Source organism: Asparagus officinalis, chromosome 4 (genome assembly GCF_001876935.1).
Source record: "Asparagus officinalis chromosome 4, Aspof.V1, whole genome shotgun sequence".
Taxonomy (NCBI): Eukaryota; Viridiplantae; Streptophyta; class Magnoliopsida; order Asparagales; family Asparagaceae; genus Asparagus; species Asparagus officinalis.
The window spans coordinates 115,392,525-115,401,907 of NC_033797.1; positions in this window are offsets into that span (position 1 = coordinate 115,392,525).

The window sequence follows — 9,383 nt, forward strand, 5'->3', positions numbered from 1 at the left end:
AAGACGTGCTTCTTGTGGTGACCGGTATAGATGCAAATGATGGTTTATTTCCTCTAGCATTTGCAGTCGTGGAGGTAGAGGATACTTCTAGTTGGAAGTGGTTCTTTGAACTTATATACAAGTGGATTCTAAGAGTCTGTGCGCAAAGAATAAACACCTTTATTTCGGATAGGATGAACAAAATTATAAGAGCGTTACATGAGAGTTTTGGTGCACCACATCACCATCGATATTGTTTAAGGCATATAAGAGATAATTTTAAGAAAAAACACAGTGAGATTAATTTGCAAAATCTTTTGTGATAAACTAGGTGTGCAACTGACATATTAGTGTATGAACATTGTAGGGAGAAAATCAAGTCTTTGTTATTAAATGCACATAATTAGATTGAAAATAACTTGAAACCTCAATTCAAGAATCAATGGGCATTATGTAAGGATGAGGGTGTGCGATTTTGCATGATAACAACTAATTGCTTCAAGAGCTTTAATGACATTCTTAAAGGAGAACGAGCTATGCCAATACAATCATTAGTTGCGAGAATGTTCCATAGACTAAACGCATACTACAACAAAAGGCGTGATGATGGCGTAGACTGGACAACACGTTACACACCAAAAATGAGTCCATTTTTTATAGAAAATTTGAGGTAGCAAGATTATGTCAAATTATTGTATTCAATGACAACGAATAGCAGGTACAGGATTGTGATGGTATCTACACCGTTAAACTATTTGATGTTTATTTCACTTGCACATGTAACATATCACAACTCTAAAACATACCTTATGCACATGTTCTTGCGGCTTCTTCCAATCAGCCGAGATGTGCTAAAATTCCTAATAATTGGTAATAATCAGTATGGTTTGCCTTGGTATTCAATAATTCACTACCGAAAGAAGACATATAGTGAGAGTTTTTATCCACCCGATGATAGTTGGTATTGGCTCGAATATAATGGACCACGTCTAATTCCACCTTAATACAAGAGACAAGAAGGTCGACCATGATTTATACAAATTAGGAGAACCATGGATCAAGGGCGAGAAGGAGTTGTCAAGCATAAAAAATGTAGTCTTTGTAAACAACCGGGATATATTCGACTTCGTTGTCCAGCTAGACCGAATAGATAGCAACTAATTGGTAATAATTGACATGTTTAAATTTTGATATATTTTAATAAAGAAGCTGTAATTAGTATTTGATCGGTTATTGATATGTGTATAATTATATGTGCAGGTATCTACAGCATGCAACCTAGGCCGGTTAGTGATAAGGTCCTATATAACCAGCCTTGACACTGTTCATATATTATATCTATTACAGAGGTAATTAAGTTTCTTATAATTGCATATTGTTACCATTGCAATATTGCATTCTTATACTCTCGTTTTCTCTACAGAGAGGTCCGGATATCGTTATGGTTGATCATAGCCTTGGTCATAGTCGTTGGCGTCTAGAGGATGAGCATATCATAGCACCGGTAGGATGGGCCGGCTTCTTGACATATTCAAAGCTTCGTTGGATGAAGCTCGATTGGCCTCTACTCATCGCTTTGATAGATAGATGGAGACCAGAGACCAATACTTTCCACTCCTGAATGGGAGAGTCTACTATTACTCTACAGGATGTAGCAATGATACTCTACAAGCTGTATGGCTGACCAGGTGTGAGCAGTTGTCAGGTGTATCTCCAGAGTTAATTCCTCCAGGATATATTAAATTGAAGCAGTTGAAAGAGAACCGTTGCCTATTGATGCTCCATAAATATTGATTGAGCAACATGCACGTGCATACATTATGCACATGATCGGTTCTATATTATTTCCAGATTCTAGTAAAGATAAAGTGCATGTGAGGTATGTGTATTTATAATTTGAATCCGTATTTCATTGAATTAGCTTATGTTAATAAATTAAAATGTTGTGTATATGCTAGGTGGTTACCACTCCTCGAGGACTTGGACACATGTGGTGCATTATCGTGGGGTAGTGCCGTTTTGGCGTACCTATATAGAGAGATATCCAAAGTGACATTCATGAAAAACAGTGACTTTAAAGGATGTCTAAGCTTACTAAAAGTATGGGCATAGCAGAGACTTCATTTGAAATCGATACTATGCGTGAATTAACAATTAGATAGACAAATTTCACTAGGATGCAGGTATTATATTTTATAATGTAGTAAATATAATTGTAGTTATTATTGTGGTGTTAAATTTTAAAAAAACACTGATGGAATGTCCAAAAATATTATGACGAAACCCCGGCTAGACAATTAGATTTCTACCAAAATGAGCTTGACCGTATGAAGATTTTTTAGGTATCATTTCTATAAAAATTAGCTTTTTCTTTATATATAAAAATTAGTTTTAGTGATATGCAACAATTATATGAAATACTCTATAGATGGAATGGGAGTCCTACACCCAATTTGTCAATCATCTAGCCCCGATATGCACAGAATACTCAGTTACATGGAGAGCTAGAGTTCCTCTTATATGTTTCAAGATAGTAGAAATGCATATACCGGACCGCGTGCTTCAACAATTTGGTATTGCACAACATATTCCAAAATTTGTTAAAAAAATAAAGAGGAAGGCAAAGAAAGGAGTCCAACAAAAGGTCTAGGCAGCTGAGCATCAAGATTATATATACAGATTGAATGATAAATATTTTTGTATTGTTGAGCAAATTGAACCAACTCCCCGGGAATCAGATTACTACACTTGGTATTGGGGGATAACCTGAAGATGGATACTCCATGCGACCATAGCACCGGTTAAGTTGCAAAAAGGATACGTGCCCCGGGGTATAGAAGAGAGAGAATTAGTAAGTATTTTTATATTTTGATTTAAGTACATTTTTGTTATTATTTCTCAATATTGCTAACATGTATTTTTTAAAAAATTTGCAGGTATCAGCAATGGATGGTGTTCAAACCATTGCAAATTGTGGCATGGAATTAGCTCAAATAGGTAATATAGAATTAAATATCAAATTTACATTCTACAATTTGAATTTTAAAGTAATTTTTCTATTTCAGATTTTTGAATTATCTCTCACAGGTACATATCCCGAAGAACAGGAATATGTATCAATATATCAGTCAATAATGTAGAGGCTTCACAAGGCCTTACACCGAACTCACAAAGATCTACAAGAGGTAACACAATTTGTATACACACGTCAACCATGACAAAGTCGACGACGACGCAGAATTGACAAAAAAGTTGGACCTTCCCAACGTGTTAATCATGGAGCTGAACCATCACAACCACAAACGCAACCGGATCACGAACTCGTCGAAGGTCGGGATGGAGGAGGATGAAGACAAAAGAGGAGGAGAAGAGTTCTTGGATGTATGTAAACTAATTATTATTGTTATATACATTACAAACTTATTTTGGTATGTACATTACAAACTTATTTCGGAATGTGAGATGGTTTTTGGATTTGTAGCCGAGACTGTGGTGTGATTTTTTGGATTTGTAAATGAGTTCATGGCGTTATTTGTTGGATTTGTAAATGAGTTTGTGGTGTAATTTATGATTTTTAGATTTGTAAATGAGTTTATGGTGTTATATGAGTTGCATTTAAAGTTATACAGGGAATTGGTAGGATATGCAACAGAAAACATGTACTGAAGACGTGCAAAGGATATGCATTGGACTACTAGTCCCGTGCATTTCGATTTTTCTACGAAAAGCACGGGACTAGCAATCCCGTGCACTTTGTTTTCAACCCGAAAATGTCTCTACTTAAAAGTCGAGACTGGTAGTCCCGACTTAACTTTTAAACAGATAGTTTTGAAAAGAAAACGAAGTATGCAGGACTAGTATTCCCGTGCAGTTCGTAAAAACACTATAACAGTAAAACCGACCCTTTTCATCTGAAAAAGGTCGGGTTTGCTAATTTTTCTATAAAGGATCAATTTTGCTGAATAAATTTTAAAAGTGGGTGTTTTTAAAATTTTGTCCTTCTAGAATTACTATTTAGTTGTTTCTGTTTATTCATGCATGAATGGTGATATTGCTTGAATATGAATTTGATATGTTATGTTTGTTTTAAATAACTTGATAATCCATGCTTAAGAAATCTAGTATATGAGACTAAAATAGAGTAGTTCTAAAGTCTAAATAGAAATTAGCTAGTAGATTTAGTCCTACATTCCTAGTTTTACGACTAGATTTTTCTTTAACTCTTTTATTTGCTTTCTTCTCTTGGTTTTACTCTTCTTTTTATTTTTAGGCCTTTTATTTGTATCAAATTAACACCCAAACCAACCTCTATTCTCTCTTTTCTACCATATTTTAAGAACCACTCTAGGATCTTACTTAGATTATATTTTTCCCATGGGGATCGATTGATATTTGCATGTTACATACACAAGTTATGCAGGCTCAACACCCAACCACACAAGAAAAAGGACAAAAAGTCTGCCGTCAATCTCCCATCTTCACATTGCTGCAAGCCTCAGAAAACGAAAACTGTTGATGAAGTCATTTACTTTTTTAGCTAAGGCAAGGTATGGAGAGAAACCAATTTTGTGGCTAGTAAGAACTCTCCAACTAATCATTCATGTAAAAGAATTTCTACCATGTTTCTAGATCAAAAATCTATTTCTTAATTAAATCTATATCTGACTCATGTTTCTTATTTAATTAAATTAAGCGATTTAATCTATATTTGACTCTATTTTTTATTTCCTTTAAAAAAGTAATTATTTATGTATTTATCCTATCAAAACTTATTTTCTTCTGCTAGAAAAAGTATAATTTCTTTCATGAATTCTTCCAAAATTAGTTAGGTATCATATTGTGTATATATTTTATTTCTTTTGTTTACAATTAATTTTTCAAAACAAATTTGCTTTGTCTCATATACCATTTTTGGTGGGTAAATTGACAATTTAGGAAAGAGAAAGAAACTAGGGATAGAAATTTGAAGAGAAAAAATTTACCCCTTTTTTCAGCCTGTGTTCAAATTTTTTAATCAATTTAATAATTCAAGGACTCCTATTATTGGAGTACCAAAGCAAAGCTCAAAAGAAAAGAAATAAGGAACCCATGATAGTCAAATTTGATGGTTTTGTATGATTAAAAAGTGATGTCTCCACCTTCAAATAAGAAATGGAGAGTACCGTAATTCTCCTATTGAAGCTCATTATAGTCAACGGTTCAAGGGAAAAAAAGGCCATTGCTCAAATTGAGCTTTGCAAAATTAGGGAAAACGTAATAGTTTTCATTCCCTCACATGGAAAACTAGTTCATGATTCCCACTCACAATTCCCTTTTCTCTTCTAAAGTTGATTGATAACAAACTTTACTTAGGTGAGGGCTGAGATCTATACTTCCATCTTGATTGTGTGCGCATTAGTTAAAGAGTTAATTAAGAGAAATTTACCTACTATATATTGACTAACTAATGCACGCATCACTACTCACCAACTATATGTTACTCTTTCAACTTGAAAGGCCACCAAACACATCATGACCATATGATTTTGATCTCAGCACATATATCTTTTATGGTATAATAATCGGTAAACATTCCTTTTCATAATTAGTTGCTGCAAATGCAAAAAGTGTCTAAATCGAGAATGATGGTTGCATAAGCAGCATAACATGCAATATTTCAAACCAAAGCAACAGACAATAACTAACTATATACCTTTGCTTGGTTCTTCAATCGGAACAAATTAGTTAGGAGGATTGGATTTCACATCACCAGCTGACCGCCCCTATGAAATGCGTAATACGTATCATTTCTTATTCCTAAAGAGCTTGACTAAAGACTTCCTTAAGTGAACTCTTTATATCCAAACTATGAAATTGCGATAAAGATTTTTTTTTGAGTAACAAATATTATGATAAAGGATTTATAAAAAAAAGATGTATCTTAATGGCTAACTAAGGTGCAACTGGTACGTGATAAGTAAAATTCATTTCCATTCTCCGTGACTAGGTGTATATGAGCTCCTAATCATAAAAATTTTAGCATAGAGAAAATTGTTGTATGCCAAATGAAAATTTTCAAGGACTTGTAAATGTTAGCATAAAGACTATATTTATGGTGATAAATAGATATGTGGGCGCGGTTCATTGTAGTAATATTAAAATTTTTAAGGGAGAAAAAACAAATCAGATTTTGATTCAAGTTTTTGCACTGTTAAAAATCAACTAAATTTTAGAGGAGAGTATGATGACGTTTATAATTTAAGGAAAAAAGATATGGTACTAGTTCTTTGCAAATCACATCTGCAATTATGCAACAGTAGGTTACAATTTATTTTATCCAGTCTTGCTAATTTTGTAATTATATATAGCTATTGTCCACTAGCAAGGACCAAATTAATAATACTATAGAACAGTTGGACGCAGCCCACCTGTTCAAAGTCGATTACACTAACGGGTTGAAATGGGATGAGATGTAAACGATGGCCAATAATAATTGTACAGTGTAATTTGTTATAGGTGCAACACGTTGCATTATCCCCGAACCCAGTAGACCCATGTTTTATTAAGGCACGTGAAAATATGCATCCAGAAAGTCAGCTCACAACTAGACGAAACTGATATGAGAACTCCGAAATTAATGGCAGCTAAAAGATCTAAAAAGGCTAAAATATCATAAAATCAACCTTAACTTTGTATGTTTATCAATAACTTTTCATAACTTTTTAAATATCAGAAAACCCCTTTAAATTTAGCGGATTATTCAGTAATTTTTTTCTTTTACTTTGGGGGGGGGGGGTGGGCGGTTGTTATTGGTTTCGGACACTGAGGCTAAGTAGGATAATTATTCCAATAGAATAATTTTATCCCTTTGAGATATTTTGGATGGTGTAAAGTGGGGCAATTTAGGATAATAGGACAATTTGGAGCTTTGAGTTAACAATTCACGTGGGATAATTGATGATGTCACACCTTATTAAAATACAATATTTATCTATCAATTAAGTCTAAATTAATATACCTAATTGATTTAGCATATTATTTGGTATGTTATATAATATAACACATTATTTTACTTTATACTAAAATATAGTATATTATATTATAATTACTAATTAAGTATAACTATATTTAATGTTATTAATTAATATAATATAATATGTTATAATAATATGATATATTATATAATATACAAATAATATATTATATTAAGTTTATATATATTATCATACTTTAATATATAGTAGAACGGAGTTGGGGAATTAGAACACTTAAGTCTATTATAATTTTTAGTATAGTAATAAAATATTATTTAATATTATAACTACCACAATATTGACAATGTATTTAAAACTCTTAGTTAATATAATAAAGTATAATAGAAAATAGTAAAATATTATATAATAAATTATATTATAATATAATTAATATATTATTATGTTAATTATATAAACACTATATTATAGTATAATATATTATATCATTAAAATACTACAATAATATTTTTATTCTAATTAATAAAATATATATTAAATAATTAAAGTAATATTATAAAATATATTATAATATTATAATAATATAATACTAATATATATTATAATGAAATATTATTAACCAATATGTAATATTGATATATAATAATGTTATATTAGATAATATTATATGATATTTATTATCTTATGTTATAATAGAATTTTATAATATAATATAATTAAGATATATTATATCTTATAATACAATTAACATATATTAGATATTTAATAAATTAGTACTTCAAAATTATCTCACTTTCCTCAGTATTGTCCCAAAGTTAAGAATAGGTAATTTTTGGAGGTTGGTACAAGAAGTTTGTATGGAAGTAGAATAATTTTGGGAAAAGCAAGGCTAATTGTGCCAATTTCTTTGTTACAATGAATAACACCTTAAAATAAAATCTCAATCTTATTGTTCTAATGAATAACACCATAAAGTAAAGTCCCAAAAACTATGTCACTTGCCCCAAAAATTACACCAACCAATAACCCCCCTCCCCCCTAGAGTTTTATAAACCCTGCCATCCCCACCCTGACCATGGCCTAATAGTATTAACCGTAATTTTTTGCATGAGTGGATAAAAACAGTGTAGAGGGATTTTTTGTGAAAATTATGATTGCACTTTAAGAGAGTTTTCTGATAAAATCTAGAGGTAAAAGGGGTTTTCAAATAACGATTGGGGTGGGTTTTTTGTGGCGTTGGGGTTTGGGGGCGGGTTGGTCTCTATTATTTTGAAAGATATGTGAGGTTATTTGAAAATCGTTCAAAGTTAAGGGGAATTTTCTGATATTAAAGCATGTACAATTGGTAAAGTTAGCATCATTTATCGGTATTGAAATGGGGTGAGAGTGCTTCTATCAATTTTATCCTTGTAAACTCGTCTTTTTAAGCTTCCGAAAGAAGGAAAATAAAGCGACTTTAATGATACAAATCTTAATTTCCTTTTTCTTTTTCTTTTTTTAATAATCCAATCAAAATCGAACTAGGACTATGAAAGTCATATTAGAACGTCGCAAACATTGGCGTCATCCTTGACAAGCATACAATCAACTAGCTTGCATGTTTATCCATTTTGTTTTTGGGGTTTTTGCATATTTACCTCTCAACTAGTATATTAGGGTTGTGAGAGATTGTAACATTGAGTTGTGCTTAATTGAGTTTTTATCTATTGTAGAGAATAAATTTATATTTGTTACAATGTGAGTGTTGTAAGGTTTTCGATGAGCTAGAAAACCAAGTGTGTTGTGAAGTTTTCGGTGAACTAGAAAACCGAGTGTGAGGAGTGAACGTTATTCGGTGAGCGTTGAAAACCGACACTGTGAGGTGTAAACGTTATTCGGGTGAGCGTAGAAAACCCGGTTGTGATAGTGGATTTCTCCCCGGGAGTGGGGAGCGGAGACGTAGGACGGAAGGTCCGAACTCCGTGATCATTTGAGTGTGTTTGAGTTTGTCATTGGCGCATTTGCTTTTGCATTTATCTTATATCGCCAATTATGCATTGCTCATTTATTTCATCCACTATCTAGTTCATATTGTTTACCCTTGTGTTAGTTTTATATCCTTGCATATACATTGCTTATATCTCTTTGTTAGGATATATCTTGTTGTTCATATTGCTTATCCTAGCTCATCTATATTGTTGTATTTCATACTTGCTAGGATAACTCATTAATTAATTTTAATTGGCATATAATTGGATTAGATTAGCATAAGACCCTAATCACCCCCCCTCTAGGGTCTAACAATTGGTATCAGAGCTTGGTGCTCTTTGATTTAAGGTCTAATCGCCTTGAGTTAAAGATCCAAGTTATATTTTTGTGCTAATCTTGTTTTGATTGCATTTGTATCTTGCTTGCATATTTCTACAAATTATGGATATGAATGATGCATCTTGT